The following is a 6680-nucleotide window of genomic DNA, read 5'->3' as shown; positions in this document are numbered from 1 at the left end:
TGTAAAGAAGAAATTCTGTTTAAAAAAAAAATTAGACAAGTAGCAAAAGCCAAAGAAAAGTTAGAGTCCTTTCACAGGTAGATTGATTTGTGGTTATATGTGTGAACATCTTCCCCAGTGTGAAATTCCCTTTTGAAACATTTGAAAAAAGTTAATATTTATTTTAATAATTCAAAATCCATTAATCATTTCCATTTTTACATAGAATAGGTGCCTGATAATGTCTTTCTTGGCACTTCAATAGCCATTGACATTTCCTAACAGGGCAATGTGGCTGCTCAGATCATTCTTTGGGCCTGATTTTACAGTCCCTTGCACACACAAAATTCCTATTGAAATCAATGGGAATTTTGCATAGGATCTGAAGAATTAAGGTCCTGCATAGGTGATGTAGCCTTCAGGGGAAAAGAACTAGGCACTCAGCTCTTCATTTCAAGAAGCTGCATCCATAACACTTGGCAGTTCTACTCTTCCCCACAGACAATACACTGTATTTTGTGGACATCAGCTTATTTCACATGTATTTTCTTATAAAAACATTTCCAGCAGCTAAAGGATTCTTCAGTATATTGGGCCAGATCCTTAGCTTCACTAAGGTCAGTTTGTGCCACGATATACAAACATTTTTTCAGAGTGCAAAGCATCATAGAGTCACATCACAATGGACAGTAAACACAACACACAAGAGTCATTGTCCAGCAATCTTCCTCCACATTCGGCAGTCTTCACCCTGCTTTGAGAAGCATGCCATACTGCATCCTGTCCAGAAAACCACATTGTCAAACCAAACTCGCCAAAGGTACCCCCTTCTCTGGCACCTGACACCACTCCCTGCAAAACTTGCTTCAGCAACCTTCCTCTGTTCATCTGATCCACATGTTCTGAAAACTCAAGTTTTCTTTGTCTGATCATCTTGATATTAGGTATCACTCCGGTTACTCTGTAAATTTAGGCAATTACCTCCTCATTAGTCATGTAAAGAATAACTAACGTGCAGCAATCACTGTAGCGTTTCAGTTTGAAGGCAGTAAGCCTCTTAATATCCTGTTTCCTTAACGTCCATGTCTCACATGCATATTGCAAGATGCTAGAGACAAGAGACTGCAGCAATTTCATTTTATACTTCATGGTAATACCTTTATTTCTCCAAACATGGCTAAGGGTATGTCTACACTACGGGATTAATCCGAATTTAGATAATTCGGATTTGAGAAACAGGTTGTATAAAGTCGAAATGAGTGCGGCCACACTAGCACAGTAATTCGGTGGTGTGCGTCCAAGTACCGGGGCTAGCGTCGATTTCTGCACCGTTGCACTGTGGGTAGCAATTCCATAGCTATCCCATAGTTCCCGCAGTCTCCCGCGCCCATTGGGATTGTGGGTTAAGATCCCAGTGCCTGATGGGACAAAAACATCGTCGCAGGTGGTTCTGGGTACAGCCTCACTTCCTCCCTCCCTCCCTCCCTGCATGAAAGCAACGGACGGCAGACAACCATTTTCGCGCCTTTTTTCCTGGGTGGGTGAACACTGCAGACTCCATACCACGGCAAGCATGGAGCCCGCTGAGGTCAAGACAGCACTCATGAATATTGCAAACACCTCGCGCGTTCTCGTGGAGTTTATGCTCAGCCAGGACCAGAAAAACGAGGCGAGGAGGCAGCGGCGGCGGCAGCGCAGCGACAAGCATGATGAGGACATGGACACGGACACAGAATTCAGTGAAACCACAGGCCCCGGTGCTTTGGAGATCATGTTGTTAATGGGGCAGATTCTATCCATGGAACGCCGATTCTGGGCAAGGGAAACAAGCACAGACTGGTGGGACCGCATAGTGTTGCAGGTCTGGGACGATTCCTAGTGGCTGCGGAACTTTCGCATGCGTAAGGGCACTTTCATGGAACTTTGTGACTTGCTGTCTCCTGCCCTGAAACGCCAGAATACCAAGATGAGAGCAGCCCTCACAGTTGAGAAGCGCGTGGCGATAGCCCTGTGGAAGCTTGCAACGCCAGACAGCTACCGGTCAGTCGGGAATCAATTTGGAGTGGGCAAATCTACTGTGGGGGCTGCTGTGATGCAAGTAGCCAAAGCAATCACTCAGGTGCTGCTACGAAAGTTAGTGACTCTGGGAAATGTGCAGGCTATAGTGGATGGTTTTGCTGCAATGGGATTCCCTAACTGTGGTGGGGCAATAGACGGAACCCATATCCCTATCTTGGCACCGGAGCACCAAGCCACCGAGTACATAAACCGCAAGGGGTACTTTTCAATGGTGCTGCAAGCACTTGTGGATCACAAGGGACGTTTCACCAACATCAATGCGGGCTGGGCGGGAAGGGTTCATGACGCTCGCGTCTTCAGGAACACTACTCTGTTTAAAGGGCTGCAGCAAGGGACTTACTTTCCGGACCAGAAAATAACCGTTGGGGATGTTGAAATGCCCATAGTTATTCTTGGGGACCCAGCCTACCCCTTAATGCCATGGCTTATGAAGCCGTACACAGGCAGCCTGGACAGGAGTCAGGAGCTGTTTAACTACAGGCTAAGCAAGTGCAGAATGGTGGTAGAATGTGCATTTGGCCATTTAAAAGGTCGCTGGCGTTCATTATTGACTCGCTCTGACCTCAGCCAAAGAAATCTCCCCATTGTTATTTCTGCTTGCTGTGTGCTCCACAATCTCTGTGAAAGTAAGGGGGAGACCTTTATGGCGGGGTGGGAGGCTAAGGCAAATCGCCTGGCTGCTGATTACGCGCAGCCAGACACCAGGGCGATTAGAAGATCACACCATGAAGCGCTGTGCATCAGAGAAGCTTTGAAAACCAGTTTCATGGCTGGCCAGGCTACCGTGTGAAATATCTGTTTGTTTCTCCTTCATGAAAACCCTCCCCCTTTACTGACTGATTTTCTGTAAGGAACCCACCCTGCCCCTTCCCCCATCTTTCTTTCAAACCATATAAAGTCACTATCATTTAAAAATCATTTATTCTTTATTAATAGATTAGAAAAAGAGGGAGGGAACCCGGGTGGTATTTGGGAGGAGGATTGCTGGGAAGGAAAAAGCCACAAAGAAAAGGTTAAAAAAATGACAGCCTTTTGCTTGGGCTGTCTACTGGGGTGGAATGGGAAGGTGTACGGAGCCTCCCCCCCCCGCGTTCTTACACGTCTGGGTGAGGAGGATACGGAACATGGGGAGGGGGGAGGGTGGAACAGGGGCTGAAGCGGCAGTCTGTTTTCCAGCAGCCGTTCCTGAACCTCCACCAGACGCCGGAGCAGCCCCAGCGTTGCATCCTTCATCCTCTGGTCTTCCTGCCGCCATCTCTCATCTCGATCGTCTCTCCTCTCCTCACGTTGGTCCCTCCTCTCCTCATGTTGGTCCCTCCTCTCCTCACGTTCACTGACTTCTTTCCTATACTTTGAAACTGTTTCCTTCCACTCATTCAGATGAGCTCTGTCACTCCTGCTGGATTGCATAATTTCAGAAAACATGTCCTCCCGCGTCTTCTTCTTACGACGCCTTATCTGTGATAACCTTCGGGATGGAGGAGGGAGGCTTGAGGAATTTGCAGCTGCTGTAGGGAGGGGAAAAAAAGAGAGAATTGTTTTAAAAGCTACATTTTGCAGAACAATGCTTATACTCTTTCACGGTGACCAACACTGTTCACATTACATAGCACATGTGATTTCTGTGCAAGGTCGCATTTTGCCTCTTAATGCTGAGTGCCTGTGGCTTTGCTGCTAGAGATCACAGGTCTGGGCAACAGAATTCGGCTTGCATGCGGCCATGGTAAGCCATTGTTTTACAGCTTCTGCACCCTCCTTTCCCACATACCAAGCATAGCCTGTAGAGTGCTGCAGAAGCCTGGCCAATCTCAGCCAGTTGGGGGGGGGGCAGTGTGGGGGGGCTTGTCTGGGCCCCTTCAGGCAAGTAGAGTGCTGCGGTTTTTCTGTTAACATTCAGCAGCACCAGAAAACAAACTAACCTCCCCCCCCCGCCATGAATTCTCTGGGATGATCACGGTACCCCTCCCCCCACCGCGTGGCTGGTATCAGGGAAGATCCCTGCAGGCACCAAACTACCCCCCCCCGCCGCCGACCCCCCCCCCCCCCCTCGCCATGAATTCTCTGGGATGATCACGGTACCCTCCCCCCACCGCGTGGCTGGTAACAGGGAAGATCCCTGCTAGCCAAACGCGAAAAACTCAGGGCCAATTTCCCATCTGCGCTTGGCTAACTGCAGGGAAGGATTTATTTTCCGCCACAGGCAAACAGCCCAGTAGGAACGGCCACCTCTGTCCCCTTAATTAAGTTCCCGTATTTCAACCAGGTTACCAGGAGTGATATCACTCTCCTGAGGATTACACAACAAGATAAAGAACGGATGTTGCTTGAATGCCAGCAAACACCGGGACCATACGCTGCCAGGCTTTGTCAGGCAATGATACCAGATTACTTGCTGCAAGCATGGCGTGGTCAAGTGTCCTACCATGGAGGAGGGAATAAGGATGCACTGCCCAGAAACCTTCTGGCAAGGCTTTCGGAGTACCTCCAGGAGAGCTTCATGGAGATGTCCCTGGAGGATTTCCGCTCCATCCCCATACACGTTAACAGACTTTTCCAGTAGCTACAGACTTTTCCAGTAGCTGAACTGACCGCGAATGCAAAGTCAGGCAAAGTAATCATTAAAAACCGTTTGCTTTTAAAACAAGTTTTATATTTTAAAAGGTAAACTCACCTGAGGTCCCTTCCATGGGGTCAGAGTCTTGGGTACTGGCTTGGGAGGCTTGGGAGGGTACTTCAGTCAGGGTGATAAAAAGATCCTGGCTGTTGGGGAGAATGGAGTGCTGTGTGCTCTCTGCAAGCTCCTCCTCCTCCTCCTCTACCCCATCGGCAGAATCCTCAGGCGTCGAGACTATCCCCGACCCAGAATCCACGAACAAAGGTGGGGTAGTGGTGGCAGCCCCCCCTAGAATTGCATGCAGCTCGGCGTAGTAGCGGCATGTCCGCGGCTCTGACCCGGAGCGACCGTTTGCCTCCTTTGTTTTTTGATAGGCTTGTCTGAGCTCCTTGACCTTCACGCGGCACTGCTCAGAATCCCTATTGTGGCCTCTCTCCATCATGCCCTTGGAAATTTTTTCAAAAGTTTTTGCATTTCGTCTTTTAGAACCAAGTTCTGCAAGCACTGAATCCTCTCCCCATACAGCGATCAGATCCAGTACCTCCCTCACGGTCCATGCTGGTGCTCTTTTTCGATTATCAGCCTGCATGGTTACCTGTGCTGATGAGGTATCTGTGGTCACCTGTGCTCTCCACGCTGGGCAAACAGGAAATGAAGTTCAAATGTTCGCGGGGCTTTTCCTGTCTACCTGGCCAGTGCATCCGAGTTCGGATTGCTGTCCAGAGCGGTCACAATGATGCACTGTGGGATAGCTCCCGGAGGCCAATACCATCGAATTGCGGCCACACTAACCCTAATTCGAATTGCTAAAATCGATTTTGGCGCTACTCCGCTCGTTGGGGTGGAGTACAGAAATCGATTTAAAGGGCCCTTTACATCGAATTAAATGGCGTCGTTGTGTGGACGGTTACAGGGTTAATTCGAATTAAAGCTGATAAATCCGAATTAAAGTCGTAGTGTAGACCAGGCCTAAGAGTCACTGAAGCAGCAGGTGAATCCAATTCTATGTGGGCTCTCTAAGTGGTGTTTAGCATCCATTGTAGTCATGGAACCCAGGTATTTGAAGTGCTCAATGCACTCAAGCTCTCTCAGTTTCCATCTGCTAAAATGAGAGAATCAGTGTCGACATTTAAAGTATCTTCACTAATTTCTATCTTCACTATCTTCACTAGCTTTAGAGTTAAAACCCCAATGAGATAAATAGAAAATGGGGCAGAGGAGTTCACACCCTTTCAGCCATTGTTTCAGATGGTCAGCAGATTCTGGAAGACGATAATCTGCTGATTTTTGTTCAGTCTACACTAGAAGGATTTCTTTGTAACAATGAGGGTTTTTTTTTTTTTTTTTTTTTTTTTTTTGAGTTAAAATTCTGCAGAAGCTGAATGTGTCAGGAAGGCCACATAAATACATCAAGTGGGCCAGATCTGGTCTGGGCATTTGACAATGCTGGTTTAGTGCTATGGTCTAGTCTTTAATCTATCTGCATCTCAGTCTTCACACCTGTAAGATCGGGACCATTTTCACAGGGGTAATGAGGATGAATTACTTAGCATTTCCATAGAACTTTTAAGCTGCAAAACAGTTACACAAGTATAATGTAAACAACAAAATGGTTCAGTTTTTTTTTTTTTTTTAAATCGAGGAAACAAATTGAGTGTTTTCTGTTTTGTACTGTGTTTAAGAAGTGAAGTGAAGAAACTTCTACTTAAAACAGACCAATGCTTTCCTGTCTAATTTCTTTTATACATAGTTCAGTTGGGGGAATCTCTGGGCTCCCTTTGTAAATAATCTCTTGGCCCACGTATCTGGAAAAAATAAGAATACTTGATGTATAACAGATGACAGTTTGGAAAACAATAAAACAGAAACCAGATGGGACAATAATATTTTGTCCATGGATTCTTTGTTAGTGCTTCTCGCCTCCCCAGCACTGCCAGTGTGAAGTGTTCCAAATACAGTAGGAACATGCTGAAAGTTGTTGGAATCTGTTCCTCTGAATACACTGGGT

The sequence above is a fragment of the Malaclemys terrapin genome, chromosome 7 (genome assembly GCF_027887155.1).
Source record: "Malaclemys terrapin pileata isolate rMalTer1 chromosome 7, rMalTer1.hap1, whole genome shotgun sequence".
NCBI classification, from domain to species: Eukaryota; Metazoa; Chordata; order Testudines; family Emydidae; genus Malaclemys; species Malaclemys terrapin.
The sequence above is the reverse complement of the archived record's forward strand: the minus strand, read 5'-3'. Positions refer to the sequence as shown.